Here is a 20,159-nt window from a genome sequence, read left to right as displayed (position 1 = left end):
GAAATGAAGGGAAAAAACTTATCACCATTGATAATGATAAAATGTGTCTTCAAGGGTTTTTGCAGATTTTTTGGTATTAGATGACAAACATATAACATTTGGTGTAAATTCCTGCTGTTCAGTGCTTAGATGTACAGACAGTTTGACAAGTTTACCGCAATAAAACTGTTAAAAGCCCCATCTACCTCTCACAATTAGCACGTTGTTAAGGTGAGCACATTAAAACTCTAACAGCAACTTGCAACTATACAATGGGGCCTGGTAACCACCATCTCTTTGCTTTTTCTTAGCTCCCTGGAAGTGACTCATTTCATCACTGAATACTGGATCCATTTAAAAATACAGAAGTTTGGGGTGGGGGGTGGTGCACATGGTTAAGCATACACATTACAGTGCTCAACGGCCCAGGTTCAAGGGCCCCTGGGCCTCTGTCCACACCTGCAGGGGGAAAACTTCACGAGTGGTGAAGCAGGACTGCAGATGTCTCTCTCCTTCTCTATCTCCCTCTCCCCTCTCAATTTCTCTCTCTCTCTCTCTCTCTCTCTCTCTCTCTCTCTCTATCCAATGATTAATAAATAAAAATATTTTTTAAAAAATTAAAGAAATGTATGGGGTTCTCCAGTGGTACACCTGGTTGAGTGCCCAGATTATAGTGAGCAAGGATCTGGTTTTAAGTTATTCACTTCTGGGGTGGCAAGGGAAACTTCAATAGCAGTGAAGCATTGTTGCAGGTGTCTTTTTCCCTCCACCTTCTCTATCTCCCCTTCTCCCTCAATTTCTCTCTGTCCTAGCAAATAAATAAATATAAAATATTTTCTAAAAGTATTCAGTCTTAGAGCAGTTAAAGAAAAAGCCACATCAAGAGTGAATCCCTAAATACACATGCTGAGTCAAAGAAGAGTGTAAACTGCAAAAATCTGTTTATATAAAATTATATGACACCTCAACTATAATCTACTGGAAGAGAACGCTGATATATATGTGTATATATTTGGAGCCACACACTTACAGACTGGACAGGTAACACATGGTGATCAGCTATCTCTCGAGGTAGAATATTAATCTCAAAATTAAGATGATTCCCTGAAGGGAGCAGGGGGAAAGGGGGAGAAAGAAAGCAGAAAAAATTGACTGTATTGAACCTGAAACTTAAACTTGATTTATAGATCAGCATGAAAGCTGCACTCAGATATTAAACTTAGTTGTAGAAAGTAGCAGATTAAACATAAAAGCACTGGAGTTTAGCAAAGTATGTGCAAGATTGTTTATTGCAAGGATTTTCCACGGGGCATAAGATGGGAACAAAGATAATGAATATTATTATTGGAGATATAATGAAATGAGTTATGGGACCATCACTCAGAGAAACATCCTTTATCCTTCAAAAGCCTGAATGTTGGGTTGACCTGATAGCTTACCTGGGAAAAAGCTTAGTTTACTAAGTGCTTGACCCAAGTTCAAGCCTGGCCCCATAGCACTGATGTATTCACACTCTCCTGTCTCTCTGTCTCTGTCTTCCTTTTTCTATCTGAAAAAGTCACCTCGGAGTGGTGAAGCCCTAGCAATAGCAAAAACAAACAAAAATCTATGAATGCTGACTTCAAACTTTAGAAATGAAATGTTGAGAAGGCAAAGAAAGTTATAGAAAGCACTTACTATGTGAACCAGCATATAAAAATTACAAAACTCTGTTATATAGCTATGCTTGTTCCTTTTTTTCTTTTTTTTCTTTTTTCCTCCTCCAGGGTTATTGCTGGTTATTCATGCCTGCACCATGAATCCGCCGCTCCTGGAGGCCATTTTCCCCCCCTTTTGTTACCCTTGTTGTAGCCTCGCTGTGGTCATTATTATTGCCCTTCTTGACGCAATTCGTTGTTGGATAGGACAGAGAGAAATGGAGAGAGGAGGGGAAGACAGAGAAGGGGAAAGAAAGACAGACACCTGCAGACTTGCTTCACTGTCTGTGAAGCGACTCCCCTGCAGGTGGGGAGCCGGGGGCTCGAACCGGGATCCTTACGCCGGTCCCTGCGCTTTGCGCCACATGCGCTTAACCCACTGCGCCACCGCCCGACCCCCACTTGCTCCTTTTTTCATTGTCACTCACCTTTTTTTATGGAAACAACCTAAGTGTAGCTCAAAAGATGAAGAAGATGTAGTGTAGCTCTTAACACAATGGAATGCCACCTAGTTATAAAAAAAAGTTACAATTTTCCCCCTTGGGACAGCCTGGTAGAAACCATGTTAACTGACAAAAGTCAAGCTGAGAAATAAAAATAGCCGATCTCACTCATATGCGAAAGACAGAAAAAACAGTTCCGGCAACAGATTATTTCCAAAGGTGCTGGGAATAGAGTGGGTCAAACAGGTAAAAGCAGAACTGTTGGACTATAGTGGTTAGTGGAGTCTAGCCTCCCAAAGGAGACAACAGTGTAGTGTCTACAGATGCTCAAGTGTTGGATTGCTGGGAAAGTCATTCAGTCCCTGGAAGCACTATAAGGCAGAGCAGAGCAATGCTCTGGAAAAATAAGTAAACCAAAACAAATACAAAGTCACGATGGGTTTTTACATAGAAAAATCTGTTTTGACTTTTCCAAAAACCCAATATAAAGCTGTACACCTACAGCATATGGGATACAATAACCCAATACATCCACAGGACAATTATCGATACTATATAGCTCCTATATGTGCATGTGTCTACTAACTATCTTGCCATGAATGATAGAAGCTAAACAGGGGAGAGGAGGAGAGAATGTAACATGCAAATGTGTCAATGGATAAATTTCTTCACTAAAATTAACAGTAATGTGGGATTGTGTGTGTGTGTGTGTATGTGTACATTTAAAATTATATAATAATAAAACAAAGAAGGGTGGTCTGGGAGGTGGCGCAGTGGGGAAGGCATTGGACTCTCAAGCATGAGGTCCTAAATTCAGGCTTCCACAGCACATGTACCAGAGTGATGTCTGGTTCTTTTCACTCTCCTGTCATTTCTCATGAGTCAATAAATAAAACCTTTATTTTTTAAAAAGAAGGCATAATGTATGCTTTCACGCAGGATGGAAATCTGTGTAGACCCAGTATGATCAGTTCATTTTCCTCTAAGCCTTTGGTTGCATTTCTAAATAAACGGGAGCAGAGGATCTTCCTTGGAGAGGCAATTGTTGTTCTTTTTGCACACCCAAGGGGAAACATTTTTTCATTGCAATGAGAAACTTTTCAATCTTCTACTTGCAGAAGGGAAATGTTGGTTCATTAAGTTCTCAAATAACCAACAATAAGTGTACTACTTTAAAAGACCATAAAAAGCTCTTTCTGGTTAAATAGAATTAGAGGATGAAAGTAGTTTAAAATAAATACGTATGTGCAAGGACTGGGGATACAGCATAATGGTTATATAGAAAAGCATTCATGTCTGAGGCACCAAAGATTCCAAGTTCAATCTCCAGCATAACCATAAGCAGAGCTGAGCAATGCTCTGGCTAAATAAATAAGTAAATAATATATCTATATACATAAGCATATGTTCTGTATAAGGATTATATTTCCTAAAATGTCATTCTTTATTTTTATTTTCACTAAGTCTTCCCTTATTTTCATCTGTAAAATTCCATAAACCAGAGTCATGACTTCAGGAAAATATCATGTAGAAAACATTCTTTACTTTAAAAAGGAAAAAAAAAAAAAAACCTATGATTTTAGAAGTGTTTGAGGCTCATAGTAAAACTGAGGGGTAGAATACTGAGACAACTCCTTCACCCTGGTAGAACTCTAATGTAATCAACAAGGTCCCTACACTATGGTGCATTTGGTACCAACAATTAAATCTACAATAATGCATCCTTCTTACCAAAGTTCTATAATTTACCTTGGGTTCCACTAATGGTGGTTTATATCCTATGAGTTTAGATGACTATATAATGCTATGTAGCCACTGTGAAAATATTATCTGTTGGTATGCTTCTAAATTCTGCTTATAAGACCTTCTGCTTTGATCATCACATTAGGTTCGCTTGCATTACTTACGACGTGGTCTGTTTACATAATCACTGTTTTACCTGGGTCCCGCCCTGCCTGCAGGGTATTTATTGGTTTAATCCCCACTGGTTAGATGGAAGCTTTCTATGTTCTTTTTGCACTCTTTTTTTTTTTTTTGCTTTGCCCCCTCTCCTAGTCATTTCCTTTCACCTGCCACTTCCGGTGAAGAGATGCATAAAAGGTGATGTATCTGATTAATAAATGAGATACTGCTTCCTAGCTCAGCCATGAGTCCCTGGTCGTCTGTCTCCCGCCGGTGAAGCTAGACCTGCAAATGGCGCCCTGAACAGGGACTGGCAATTATCAGCACTATTTTCACTGACTTAAAAGTTATTTGTTTTCTGTCTGTTCATCACTCTCCAACCCCCAGTTATGTAAATAACACACCTGTTTGTCTTCACAGTTTGGCGTCAGTGGGTGGTTTCCAGATGTCTATAGTGAGAATCGCACCAAGAAACTTTGTTTTTCACTTAGTAATATGTATTTTTGTTTGTTTGTTTTGTATTTTGTTGTTTTTTTTTTCATGGCTGAAGTGCTCATATCTCTTGAGCATGAATAATATTTCATTGTCTGGATATAGCCCAGTTTATATACCATTCACCTACTAAAGGGCATTTTATGTATGCTTCTAAAAGTTAGCACTTAGGAGTGAAGCAACTATTTACATTCATATGTGTTTTTTTTTCCCCCACTTCGTTTGGGTGAATACTAAGAAACACAATTGATAGATGATAAAGGGATATTTTACTCTGTAAAACCACCAAGTTGTCTTCTGAAGTGTCTGACATTTTGCTTTCTCACGAAAAATAAATGAGAATTCCTATTGCCTCCTCTCCAGTGTTTGGTGGCCTCAGTGTTCTGGATCTTGGTTTATCGAGTAAGTATTCCGTGATATCTCATTGCCATTGTTTTTATTTTGTTTTGCTCATGACACAGGATGTGGAGCACGTTTCCACATGCTCCATGGCTTCATGTCTGTCTTCTCTGGTGAAATGTCTATTAAGATCTTTCATTCATTTTTTTAATTATGGTTATTTACATCTTTTGTTAAAGTTTTTTTATTTATTATTATCTTTATTTATTGGATAGAGGCAGCCAGAAATCAAGAGGGAGGGAGGTGATAGTGAGGGAGAGAGATAGAAAGAGTGAAGCAATTCTGCTTCACCACTCCTAAAGCTTTCACCCTGCAGGTGGGGGCCAGGGATTCGAACCCAGGTCCTTGCACATTGTAATGCATGCACTCAAGCAGGTGCACCACCACCCGGCCCCAGTTATTTATATCTTAATAGCTATTCACATAGTATAGGTTGACAGAATTTTTGTGGGTCTATTTGTGAACCCTCTATTTTGTTGCACTGATCACTTTTGTCTATATTTTTGCAGCATATTATGTTCATAATTCTAGTATTGGAGTTGTTTGTCTCTTTGGTGGCCTGTGTATTTTCTTTTAGCATTAATGCCTTGGCTATGCTCACTACACTACCCCTGAAGTCTTTTATTTTTTTTCATTTTATTTCAGAGAAATGGAAAAGAATCAGAGAATCAAAGAGAACTTTCACTATCCATGAAGCTTCTGTTTGTGCCCTGGTATTACCATGTGGTGTTAGGCTTCAAGTTCAGGCCCTTTCTCATAACAGGACACACACGCCATCACTGAATTAATTTATAATACATGTTGAAGTCAATTAAACTTGCTATTGCCCATCAGTATTGTGTTGGTTATTCTGGGTCTTTTTTCTGTCAATATAAACTTTTTAATCAGTTTGTTTTTATCTTTGAAGTTTGAGTATCATGACTGGGACTGAATTTATCAAATTGGAATGCATTCACATCTAAATGGCAATGAATCTTTCTTTCCATGAATAGAAGAAACATCTACAAGAAACATTTTCAGAAGTGATACTCTTCAAAATTTCTAGTTATAATCCTTTTAAATTTCACAGAATACTATTCTGTACCTCTCTCCATCCCTCCCTCCAAGTTCTTGGGAGAAAACGTGTTTTTGAATTTTGCTTTTAGATAGGCAGGGATTTTAAAGGATTAGAATGCTTTAATTCTTAATTAAGTATTGCCCGAAGCTGCACATAATTACTGAAATATAAACCTCAAAAAAATCAAATTATTATGTTTCAGTATAAATTTTTTTAAAAAAAGCTTCTGTAGAGACTTTTTTATTTCATTTTATTTTTTTCCCTTTTGTTGCCCTTGTTTATCTTTGTTGTTGTTATCGCTGTTGTTGTTGTTGTTGTTGTTGGATGGGACAGAGAGAAATCGAGAGAGGAGGGGAAGACAGAGAAGGGGAGAGAAAGATAGACACCTGCAGACCTGCTTCACCGCCTGTAAAGCGAACCCTCTGCAGGTGGGGAGCCAGAGGCTCGAATTGGGATCCTTACGCCCGTCCTTGCACTTCGCACCATGTGCGCTCAATTTGCTGTGCCACCGCCTAACTCCTGTTTAAGTATATTTCATTGGAGCTAATGTATGTGCTTTGAGTACATCGAGTAAAAAAGGAGCCAACTTTGGAAACAATGAAAGAAAACCTTTCATCTTGTGAAATCTTAGAAGCTGAAACATTTTTTGACATATTCTTTCCAATTAAAAGTGACATAGTGGTCCATACTTGAGTCAAAATGAAGTTTTCCTTTAAATGAAATTATATAAAAACAGAAAAGAATATTTGAAAAAGTTTATTCCTCACTTTGAAAATGCAGAAAAATCTGCCATATGAGTGTCTTTCTTATAGAAGTTAAACCTCATAATAATTTTAAGTTAGATTTCTTATTTTTAAAAAGAATTCACTGGTCATCTCCATCAAGAACAACATACTGGACCCCTTAGTGGGCCCCTACATGACAATTCCCTCAATGTGTCTCAGCAATGGTAGGGAATGTTCCATTCTCCGAAGGGAGGTTGGACAACATAGTCTACCTACAACCCAAGAAAGATGGGTCCTGAAATTAGTGCAGCCTGGAATGTTTCTGGCCGTGACACAGAATGTGAGCTCAGACCTACAGGGATGCAGAGGTTACATAGGCTCCTGTGCTGAATATGGGCCCCAGATCAAATCAATGGGGTTTACCGTTAACAATATTTATATATTTTCCCATATTTGGGAGCTACTCTTCCTGACTCAGCTTTCTCATCCTTTTTTCAAGTCACTCACTATCTCCCCAGACAATAACCTGAGTCCTGGGTCCACCTGCATATTAGATGTCGGGCTCAGGCAAAAACTAGTAAAGTCACAGGCCCCTTGGAATATACCTAAAATAGACCTACTAGCTTTTTATAAAATGGGGACCCCCCCCCAAATCTTCATCAGCAATATTCTAGCCTTTAGGTTAATGATTAGTCAACAATTTGTCTGCTTAACTCTTTTCCACCACCAGGTTCCAGATGCTACCATGATGCCAACCTGACTTTGCTGGGCAGACAACCCCACCAATGTGTTCGGGAGCCCTGCCTCCCCAGAGTCCTGCCCCACTTGGGAATGAGAGAGAGACAGGCTGAGAATACGGGTCGACGTGCCAATGCCCATGTTCAGCGAGGAAGAAATTACAGAAGTCAGACCTTCCACCTTCTGCACCCCATAATGATCCTGGTCCACACTCCCAGAGGGATAGAGAACAGGAAAGCTGTCAAGGAAAGAGACTAGATATGGAGCTCTGGTGGAAGAAATTGTGTGGAAGTGTAACCCTCTTAGCCTATGGTCTTGTCAAATATTTCCATTTTGTAAATAAAAAACTTTTAAAAAATCAACATAGGGTTATTTCTTTTTTATATATTTATTTCCTTTTGTTGCCCTTGTTTTATTGTTGTGGTTATCATTATTGATGTCGTTGTTGTTGGAAGGACAGAGAGAAATGGAGAGAGGAGGGGAAGACAGAGAAGCAGAGAAAGATAGACACCTGCAGACCTGCTTCACCGCTTGTGAAGCGACTCCCCTGCAGCTGGGGAGTCAGGGGCTCCAATCTTGTGCTTTGCGCCACATGCGCTTGACCCGCTGTGCTACCGTCCGACTCCCCATAGGGTTATTTCTATAGTACGCATTGGAAAAAGTAGTTGCTAGAAGAGAAAATTATTCCATTAAATTCAAAACTCTACCTAACTAGGTATAGGGGGCCGGGCGGTGGCACACCTGGTTGAGTGCATGTGTTACGGTGCACAAGGACCCGGGTCAAGCCTCCAGTCCCCACCTGCAGTGGGAAAGCTTCACAAGTGGTGAAGTAAGGCTGCAGGTACCTCTCTCTTCCTCCCCCTCTCTCTTTCCTCCTTCCTCTCAATTTCTGGCTATTTCTACCCAATAAATAAAGATAATAAAAATAATTCTTTCACAAATAAAATAAATAAGTATTGAATTATATTAGGTATTTCCTAAAAATCGAGGGATTGGACAGCATAAGGAGAGACCAGTAATGGAACTTCTTTTTGGACTAATTAAATGCTCCAAAGTTGGTTGTAGTCATGGTTGTGTAATGTTGAATATGCTTGAAAAATTCAATTATAGCCTACGAATGGATGAACTGTATTGAATGTGATATATGTTACAAAAAAACTTTAAATTTTGTAAAGAGTACATATTGGTTGCGATCTGGGAAGTGGCGCACTGATAAAGCTTTGGATCCTCAAGCGTGAAGTCCCGAGTTTGATTTCCGGCAGCACATGTGCCAGAGTAAAGTCTGGTTCTTTCTCTCTTCTATCTTTCTCATGAATAGATTTTTAAAAAATAGAGTGAATATTCTTTTTGTTAGTTCTGAACATAGGCAGGGGTGGAGGCAGAAGAACACCTTAGCATGGCTTCAACCTCTATGGTTCTCTTTTTGGCTGTCCAGGGTGCTTACATGTGATGCATGAGATTGAACACAGGGCTTCCTGCATAGCCAAAGATGCGTTTTACCTGTTGGGCCATCTCTATAGCCCCAAAGGTTGTTTTCATCAAAGACATTACATAAACGATGCCCCTCTAATTTAATTTTACATCTCAAAGACTTTCTGCCAGAAGCATGCTTAATCAAATGATCTGAAACAGGAGGAAAGCTTTCATCTATTAATTTATCTCAAAGGCACTTCTCTTAAGGAGAATAATAAAAAAAACTACTCACTCATTTTTGTTTTATGTATTTCATAACAGCATTGAGAATGTAATTCGAATTGGAGAAATTCACACTTAAGCTCCTCTCTGTGTGTCAATATTGAAACCGCTTAAATTTGTGCATATGATGCTGCTTACACTTTATGTAAATTAGTTACTCTGTGGAAACCCTTCACCTTTTAGGATTTTTCAGTAATTTGGTGAGGTGAAATTTGTTAATAGATTCTCACACTCCCCAAACATATGGTGCCTTTGGAATCTTTTTCACAATGAAAGAGCTGACAAAACCACTTTTCCTTTTGGGGGAATTTGGATCTTTCGTGTAAATAATGCAATACCTAGAATCAGCAAAAACTTTTATATAGTCAGGGGAAAGTCAGAGCAATGGAAAGCAGGCAAGTCAAAGAGAGAGGTCATAGCCCAGCAATGACTTTCTACCCTTGCCCCCATATATATATATATATTCTCCTTCTTCAAGTTCAGCTGAGTATACTGACCACCTCTCACCAAGAGGGATACTTAGAATCACTGGGAGAACCCCATCCTCATGGTGATTGTTGTCTATTTGGTACATGCTAGGGGAGAATGCAATCTTGTGCAGCACCTATGGAATACAGTATGCCAATATCTTGAAAAAGTATCCTACACTTACAGGCAACCCACTTTTGACAAGGGAAATTTAAAACTCAAATAGAGAAAGAGCAGTTTTCAACAAATATTGCTGTAAGGAATGAATCAAAACATACAGATACATGATAAAGGACTATCGCATATCACAATGGACAAAACCCAACTCTAAGTGGATCAATAATATGAATATCAGACTAGAAACTATCAATTACATATAAGCAAAAATTGGCAAAATATTTCATGATCTCTGATTGAGAACATCTTTGCAGACTTGAATTCAACTGCAAGGAAGACAAAATTAAACCAATTAGACTACCTCAAGCCAAGAAGGTTTGACAGAACAAAATGAAACATCACCAAAACAGAAAGATAGCTTCCACATGGAAATCCACATATCATATAAAGAGTTAATATCAAATATACATATCCTCAACAAACTTGGTAATAATAAACAACCTCATTAAAATGAGAAGAGAATATAGACAGAATATCAGAAAAAAGAATATAGCCAGATGGCCAAAAGACAAGTGAAAAATGCTTTAATTCACACAATGCAAAACTGCTCACTATTAAGAATGATAAGGGAGGGAGTCAGGCAGTAGCGCAGCGGGTTCAGGTAGTAGTGCACTGGGTTAAGTGCAAGTGGCGCAAAGCACAAGGACCAGCGTAAGGATACCGGTTCAAGCCCCAGCTCCCCAACTGCAGGGGAGTCGCTTCCCAGGCAGTGAACAGGTCTGCAGGTGTCTATCTTTCTCTCCCCCTTCTGTCTTCCCCTCTTCTTGATTTCTCTCTGTCCTGTCTAACAACAATGACATCAATAATAACTACAACAATAAGACAACAAGGGCAACTAAAGGGAATATTTTTTAAAAAGAATGATAAGGGAGACCATCCAGAAAGAGAAGGATGAATATGGGATGATCTCACTTATGGGCAGAGATTAAGAAACAAGAACAGAAAGGAGAAAGGAAAACTTGGACTGGTGTTTTGTATTGCGCCAAAGCACAGGACTCTGCAGGAGGGGCAGGGAGGGAGGCTTTCAGGTCCTGCTAATGATGATGGATCCAAATTGGGGGTCAGAGTGCTTTGCAGACACCTATGTTGGTGAGATGAGAAATTGTACCCATGTGCCAACAGCTGTACTGTAGGTCATGAACTTCCCCCAAAATAAAAAGAATGAAAGAAGAAAGGGGAGAAGAGGGGAGGGGAAGGAAAGGGAGGGGAGAGGAAAGGGAAAAGAAATGCAAATAAAGACAATGGGATACAACTACTCTATACCTTTGAGAATGCCATACATTAGGAAGGACAGTAACAAGTGTTGGCAAGGATGTGGAGGAAAAGAACCCTTTTACACTCTTGGTGGAAATATAAATTGGTCTAACACCTGTAGGCAACAATCTAGAGAACAGGAGACATGGACATACCATAATGTCCAGGATATGTCCTAATGATTGATCCAAAGAAAGCAAAGACTCCTTTCTGGAGAGATCTGAGTACATTTATGTGCATAGCAGCAATATTTGCAATAATATATATATATATATATATATATTATTCTGATGTTGAAAAAGGATTAAGTCATCAACTTTATTTTATTTTGGATGGTTCTCAAAGTAATCATGTTAAAGGAGATAAGCCAATTACAGTCAAGAAGGAAGAATACTATAGGTGGTATCTAAGAAATAAGAAAACACAAGTGAAATTCAGACTGAATTTGGCATATTGCATCAAAGCAATGAGCTCTAGAGGAGGGAACAAGAGAGGATGGGGAGGATGCTGGCAACACTGTGGATGATGACAGAGAAGGACCTAAATTGGGGATGGAATTAGTGTGCAGAGAAATGAGAATTGTACCCATGTGTCAAAAAATATAGTGTATACTACAATCACCCCAATAAAATGATTAGGAGAAATTATAAATACCTTATGATCCTACAACACCACTCCTTGGTTTATAACTGAAGGAATAAAAAAAAAAAAGCAACCAGTGGCACAGCTATATACAAGATACTGGGTACTATACAGCAAACCCCAACAAAGGGACTTTTCAAAGTTAACCCAATTACCAACTAATGTGATGATAACATTAACTATCCATTGTCTTTTTGAACCCTAAGACAGCAGGAACCTCACATCTCCACTATAGAGCCTATATTTCCCCCAGTCCTGGAACCTTAGGATAGGGCCCACTTTCCCGCATGCCTCTCCCAATCCATATCAAATAATATTGCATCAGCCGATAGCAACCTAACCAATGCAATGATTGCCACCTCAACATGCTTCACTTCAGACTGTGTCCAGAGACTTCACGTGTGGAATGACAAACCTTCAGCTTCATTACTCAGGTGAGACCTTTCCTTTCATAGTATTCTCTAATTCCATCCCAGGTGGATCACTTTCTAACAAAGTCCCAAAACCTAGATATAGACCAGGTTCTGTAAGAGAGAGCATATGTTCACACGTGTCCATAAACTAGTGCAAAATATATACCTGAAAGCAGAAGTACACTAGAGTTTGCAGTGAGTACCCCCCTCAACACTTCCTCTCCACTATTCCAACCTTTGGGTCCATGATTGCTCAACAATTTGTTTGGCTTTGTATGTTAACTCCCTTTTCAGCCACCAGGTTCCAGATGCCATCAGGATGCCAGCCAGGCTTCCCTGGACTGAAGACCCCACCAATGTGTCCTGGAGCTCTGCTTCCCCAGAGACACCCCCCCCCCTACTAGGGAAAGAGAGAGGCAGACTGGGAGTATGGACCTACCAGTTAATGCCCGTGTTCAGCGGGGAAGCAATTACAGAAGCCAGACCTTCTACCTTCTGCAACCCACAACAATCCTGGGTCCATGCTCCCAGAGGGATAGAGAAAATTGGAAAGCTATCAGGGGAGGGGGTGGGATATGGAGATTGGGTTTTGTTAACTTATCCTTTAACTACAGTTAACTACGGTTTTGTTAACTTATCCTTTCTTAAATAAAAAATAAATTTAATAATTTGAGAGCTTGTATGGAGGTTCTAGCAGGGGAACACAGCTACTCCTATACCCTTCACTGAAGACTGGTCTGTCTCAGGGAAGGCCGTCATCTTCCACAGAGCACGCAGCTTCGGGAGGGACGCACATGGAGTGGTGAGGGAGGAAGGGGACACCCGCCTAGCCAGCCAGACCAGCCGAATCAGCCCTGGAGATCAATGGGGAGACAGATGTCTCAGCCAGATTGCTCTCACATCCAAAAAAAAAAAAACCACAAACTATCATTTGAAAGCTTATCTGCATCCCTATGTTCAGAACTGCATTATTCCCAATAGTTAACAAATGGACTAACCTAAGTGTCCAATGGCAAATGACTGAGTAGAGAAACTGTGGGATATATACTTTATGTTATCTATGCCAGCATTAAAAAGGTAACAGAGTTCTTAGGGACAAAATGGGTGGAACTGGAAGTGACTGTGCTAAGTGAAATAAGTAAAGATATGAAAAAAGGGGTGGGGCTGTTAAGAAAGCCTGCCTGCTTTGCCCTGCTTACAACCCATGTTTGAATGCCTGCTACACTGCATGAGGGTAGTACAGCACCAACGAGAGGGTCTGGTATTATAGTATCTCTCTTCCTTCTCTCTCTCCTCTCTCTCTCTCTTTCTTTCTCCTCTCCCTTTTCCTTTCCTTCTCTCAATCTATATGAAAAAATTCAGCCTATAATAATGGAAAAAATATGAAAACATCTACCAGATTGCTTCTTCTCTGAGATGTGGAATATAAATAAATAAAATAAACAACAATAATAATAACTAACTGCCTCTCAGACTCTGAAAACTATAGTGCTTATAAGGGAATGGGAAGCAGAATAGGGGATAGTGGAGGGGTGACTTGGTGGAGAGTCTTATATGAATGCATGATTATGAAATTATCCTCTAACATTTATAATACTGGACATTATTTTGTTCTAAAAACTAAATAAACCAAGCATCAAGAATATGTTTTAGCACAACCTTTTCCCCCCCTTTCAATAAGAACTGGGAAATAGCTCACCAAGAATAACATATATTTTAACACGAACAAGTATCCAGGCTTGAACACACCCCCATAATGTATGAGGTGTGATGTATAGCACTGAAGAAAGCTCTATGATCACTGATTGTGTTATAGTCACTTCAGCATCTTTCTCTTCTTCTTCCTGATTCTCTCTCTCTCTCTCTCTCTCTCTCTCTTCCTCCCTTCATTCCTGGCTTTGTGTGAAATTAAAAGGAAAAAAATATAGCATCTTCACAACACAGTGAAATCAAATAGCATTAACCCCACCAGGCAAAAAGACAAACAAAAATACACAAGGAAAATTATTTTAAGTCAATCTGACAATCCAAAAATATTGAAGCACAAATATTGCTGCTTCTAAGTACATGTAGTTCTCTTCATATTTGCAGAAGGGAGAAAAATAAATTTTAGGCTATTTATAATATTTAGTACATATAATATACTAGAATATGCATGTATTATATATATATTTATATATCTGTTTTTCTAAAGAACTCTAATACAACAATAAAACTGACATAGACAGAATCTGGTTCTGATCTCAAGGCAAATTTATATCCAATGATCTGTCCAAATATATATATATACAGATATAAATGTATATATATAAAAATATCTCATATATATGTTATATATATGTATTTTTCCATATTTAAATGATGCTAAAAATTAAACTCAGGGTTGTTCAAATGCACTATCCTGCTAAACCAACTCCTTGACACAATTTTGAGTTTTAATTTTTTGTAGCATAGGAAGATAGATAAAATAAAACAGAGAGAGAGAGAGAGAAAGCCACATACCCCAGCCCAGTCATATATTTTTAAATGTTACTTCTACTTTCCATGAAGCAATTTTTCATTAGCAGTTGACATGATTACAGAGACAGTCAATTCCTAGGATCCACAGTCAGCAAACTGGGAACCAAGAAATGCAAGTGCTAGAACCATTAGTTATGATTTTGTTTAATTTTCAGGTTAAAGACTTAAATAGTTTCAACTTAGATCTAGATACTATCCTCAGCTACCTCCTATTTCACTTCTTTCAAACACTCCAAGGCTAACCTTGTCAAACAAAGGACTACAGTAGCTGGATAAGTGCAAGAGACTGGCATAATTTAACAACGATGGCTCTTTGGCTTACTACCAGTCCACCTCATCTTCCGGAGCCCTAGTCTGGAAATCCTGGGATTCCCAAATAAACATGATGGGCCTAGACCTCTAATAGATCCCTCTCTCCAATATTACTGGTCATCTCCATCAGGAACAACATAATGGACCCCTTTGTGAGCCCCATAGGACTTTGACCTCAATGTGGATCAACAATGGTAGGGACTGCCCCATTCTTAGAAGGGAAGTTGGACTAAAATCCTCTACCACTGGAGGAAGATGGGTCTGGCAACGGGTACAACCTAGAAGGTTCCTAGCTATGACCACAGAATACAATCTCAGACCTACAGAGACCTTTGGCCTACCTGTATGTTAGCTGTGAGGTTCAGGCAAAAATTAGTAAAGTCATGGGCCCCTTGGAATATACCTAAAATAGAACCTACTAGCTTTTTCCAGAATGGAAACCTCAAATCTCATCTGCTATATTCTTGCCTTTAGGTACCAGATTATTAAACAATTTGTTCTTCTTTATATTTTAATGCTTTTTCAGATACCAAGTTGCAGATGCTACCGTGACACCAACTGGACTCCCCAGGGCAGACAACCTCAACAATGTACCCTGGAACCTCATCTCTCTGGAGCCCTGCTCCACTAGGGAAAGATAGAAACAGGCTGGGAGTATGAATTGACCTCCCAATGCCCATGTTCAGGGGGGAAGCAATCACTGAAGCCTGACCTTCCAGCTTTTGTACCCCATAATGACCCTGAGCCCATATTCCCTGAGAAATAAAGAATAGGAAATCTTGCAATGGAGGGGATGGGACATGGAACTCTGGTGGTGGGAAATATGTGGAATTTTACCACTCTTATCCTATGTTTTTGTCGATATTTTCTATTTTTCATCTTATAAATAAATTAAAAAATCTACTCAGGGGAGTCAGGCGGTAGCACAGCGAGTTAAGTGCACTTGGCGCAAAACACAATGACCAGCATAAGGATCCAGTTTCGAGCCCCCGGTTCCCCACCTGCAGAGGAGTCCCTACACAGGTGGTGAAGCAGGTCTGCAGGTGTCTATCTTTCTCTCCCCCTCTCTGTCTTCCCCTCCTCTCTCCATTTCTCTCTGTCCTATCCAACAACAACATCAATAACAACAACAATAAAATAACAAGGACAACAAAAGGGAATAAATTATATATATATATTCAGGTTATAATGTGAGAACTCCTATGGGGTTCCATCAGCACATCTGTCCACATAGCAGTAGGCTTCTGTGGGGATAGAGAATTCTGTCTTCCTTGACTCTGACCTCGGCCTTCAGAACAGATTCCAAAGGAAAATAGCTTCAAGTGACAACTATACATTCAAAATGCCTTTTGAAGAACTCTCTCTGTTCCACTATAAGGCCTCTCATACAAACCATGAGAGTATTAGCAAAGGAATCTTCTGTCTTCTCTAGGTTGTGAGTGCTCACTAAAACTGCAAATAACGATCAGGATGCAATACCACCCTGCAGGTCTTTCTCCACACTCATAGCCTGTCTCCTCAAAGCAGCTCACTCCAACTCTAGCCAGAGAATGTGCTGCAATGCACTGGAGCTGTGCCCTTGCTCCTAACCCCACCTGTGACCCATACAGCTCCTGCACGCTAAAGGACTGCCAGAGACTTCAAAAACAATCTCACGCAGGAACTGAGTACCAAGGAGAGTTATGATGAAGTAAGAGGGGGCAGGAAGTGGTAGAGGATATATGTTTCAGTGAACAAGGACCCAGGCTCAAGGTCCCAGTCCCACCTGCAAAATTTCAAAAAAAAAAAAAAAAGGAAAAGCTTCACAGGATAAAGCAGTGCTGCAGGACTCTCTTTTCTCTCCCTCTCTATCTTCCTCTTCACTCACAGTTTTATTCTGTCTCCATAAAAAATAAGTGAAAAGATTAGAAACATAAAATCTCTCTAAGACCTGTGCACAGATTTCTATACTTATCTATATGAATTAATAATAATTTTATTCAGCCCAGTGACAAAAAAAGGGCTTATTTGTAGAAGAAACACCCAGTCTCCTAGAACACAACATCTGGTCATAATTTTCTTTGGGTTCTGTCCCACCATACTAACTCCTAGAATATGAGGGTGAGGTTATTGGGACTGGGAGACCACACAGGCAATTAGGAATAATTTTGCCAGATTGGTAAATGGAGAGGAGCCAAAGGTTAAAATGTTGGTGCCCATGCACAGAGTGGAGGTAGGGGGGACGGGTGCACAGATTTCTAAAGCAGTTTTATTCATACATTATTGGGGTTGAAACTGGAAACCACAAAAATACCTCTTGCTAGGTTCATGAGAATAAATGTTAGTATAGCCAGACAATGAATACTAACAGGAAGGTTATATATCCAGAGTGTTCTTAGCTGAATATCCTTGTACACAGATTCCTTATGTGACAGGAGAACCAGTATCTTTGGATTTTGAGGGCTTGCTACTCTGAAAAATGCCTTATCACGTTAGCTAGATAAAAAAATAAAGGCATTTCATAGATCAAGATATCTATCTGCCTTGTGTGAAACCTTTCTCACCATATAAATCCCATCAAGACTTCATCATTTTAAATGTGGTGGAGGGGACATTTACATGCTGAAATGTAAATCATTTCAGAATCCCAGGGGTTACCTCGGCAAGGTCTATGCACTCATATTACGGTGTGCAAAGACCCAAGGTCAAGCATCTGGTCTCCACTTGTAGTGGAAAATCTTCACAAGTGGTAATCAGGGCCACAGGTCTGTCTCTCTCTCCCTCTCCATCCCCCCACCCCTCTCAATTTCTGTCTCAACTCAATAATAAATAAATAAAGAGAAAGAGACATTAGGAGAGGGAGAGAAATGGAATCACTCTGGAAAAGGTAGTGCCAAGGATCAAACCTGGAACTTGGTGCATGACAGTCTGATGTCCTATCTCTGAGTCACCTCCCTAACCACAAGACTTCATCTTGAATTTCTGCTTAACTCTTGCATCATAGTTCCCATACCATCAATTAATGCACATTAATTCAATACCAGCTGGTCCTCTATATGCTATTTTGAATTTAAGTAGCATGGCTAAACTTAGACAGAGGTAGAAACATCTGATTTCCAGCTATAAATTTTCATTTTCTGTCTCTGTAAGCAAAAGAGAATTCTGAACGACTGGCTTTCCTTCACAATTACTCTCATGGCCTCTGAGTTAAGTAAATAATTTCAGAATTCCAGGGGTTACCTGGGCAAGGTCTATAAATTACACATTAGTAGTTCAATTAATTCTGAATTTTGTAATTTAGTGCTTATCTGATTCTTAATTACATTTGTTTAAAAACAGTCTTGAAGGTACTTATGTCAGCAAAGTGGTTCCCCATATGCTTTATGGTTCTTTTACTTTTTCAGAATTCTAATATCACATTTTAACCACCTCATCCATGGGACCTGTATGCTCACTGTGTTTTGTAAAGAACAAGTGAAACAGATTGCCACAACAGAAAAGTGTTGAGGGATGAGGGTCCACTCCAATGCCCTCAAAAGCCAGAAGTCCTCAAGGATGCCACTGGTATCCTCATCAGACTACTAGAAAACCAGTCTAGAAATTCATTACTTCTGCTTACCCCCGAGCTACAGATCTGTCAGAATGTGGGCATATAAAAAGCAAGAATCAAAAGAAGAAAACGTCTGTCTCCTACACCATGACCTAGTTTGTTCAATGCTGGGGGCAGGGGTGAACAGAGCAGACACACATTCATCATGGCTCATACACACCTCTGAAGCTCTGACAGTTCAGAGGGAAGGTGGACAGTCAACACAGAAACAGATGACATCCTGCCATTTACAACAACACAGATGGACCTAGAGGAGGGTGTGCACCAGACAGAGAAAAACAAATGTCACTGGATGTTGCTCATCTGTAGTATAAAAAGAGATAAAATCAAAGAGTTAGTGACATCAAACCAAACTAAGTTCATGGTCACCAGAAAAGAAGGGAAAGAAAGCGGGTAAAGTCAGAACGAAGGGGCCACCTGCATAGTGAAGCAGGGAACTGAACTCCTGGTGGTGAACATAAGATATTATATACAGATGTTGTCTTTCAATGACTTCCATCTAAGACAGATATGTCAGATTGCTATTTGATTCCATAAATGTATACATTAAAAAAAAACTTGATAAGAGTCGGGCTGTAGCGCAGCGGGTTAAGCACAGGTGGCGCAAAGCACAAGGACTGGCATAAGGATCCCGGTTCGAACCCCGGTTCCCCACCTGCAGGGGAGTCGCTTCACAGGCGGTGAAGCAGGTCTGCAGGTGTCTATCTTTCTCTCCTCCTCTCTGTCTTCCCCTCCTCTCTCCATTTCTCTCTGTCCTATCCAACAACGACGACAACAACAATAATAACTACAACAATAAAACAACAAGGGCAACAAAAGGGAATAAATAAATAAAATAAAATAAATAAATAAATAAAATTAAATTAAAAAAAACTTGATAAAGTCTTTTGAATTCTTACACATATTCAAAGTTTTACTTATTTTTGTGAGAAAGACAGGGCTGGATAAGAAAAAGAAAGAGAGAGAGAAACAGAGAGAGAGAGAGAGAAATAGGGCTGGGGAGACAGCATAATGGTTATGCAAAATAATTTCATGCCTGAGGCTCCGTGATCTCAGGTTCAATCCCCAGCACTATCATAAACCAAAGTCAAGCAGAGCTTTGGTTTTTCTCTCTGTATTGCTTTCACTCATTAAAATAAAATAAATTAAATAATTTTAAAATATATGTAAGAAAATAGCAGAAGAGAAATAAATGGCATGAGCTAAAGCTTGGAGCTGAAATTGAGAAGTTAACATTTTGGGAGTCTTGTAAGGAATCATGTATTTCAATGTCACAATCAAAAGGCAATTAGAGTAAGTGCTTCAAAATTAACTCACCATACGATAGTCCATCTGTTTCTAAAAAACGTGAAGGCAGTTCCTTAAATGGAGGGAGACCCAGTCTTGTCACTAATGCAAGGTCTCCATGAATTTTACCTACATCAATCTCAAATTTCGATCCTTCTATTTTTCCCAGTGATTTTGAAGTGAAGGAAAGTTTCAGAACACCTTTTTTATCCTTTATTAGTTATTTAATATTGATTTACAAAATTATGGGACAATGGGGATATAATTCTACACTGTTCCCACCACCAGAGCTCTGAGTCCCCATTCCCTCCATTGAAAATTGCAGTAGCCTTCCCAAGGTCACAGATGTGGGCTGACTACTTTTTCTATA

General features: G+C 39.5%; 1 protein-coding gene across 4 annotated transcripts in view; it reads right to left on the bottom strand.

The window, feature by feature from the left end:
* Window positions 1-20,159, bottom strand: part of CCDC102B (coiled-coil domain containing 102B) — a 264,105-nt gene that overhangs the window by 172,956 nt on the left and 70,990 nt on the right. The window lies entirely within an intron of this gene.

This window comes from Erinaceus europaeus, chromosome 15 (genome assembly GCF_950295315.1).
Source record: "Erinaceus europaeus chromosome 15, mEriEur2.1, whole genome shotgun sequence".
Classification (NCBI taxonomy): domain Eukaryota; kingdom Metazoa; phylum Chordata; class Mammalia; order Eulipotyphla; family Erinaceidae; genus Erinaceus; species Erinaceus europaeus.
This window is presented reverse-complemented; position numbering and strand designations above follow the sequence as displayed.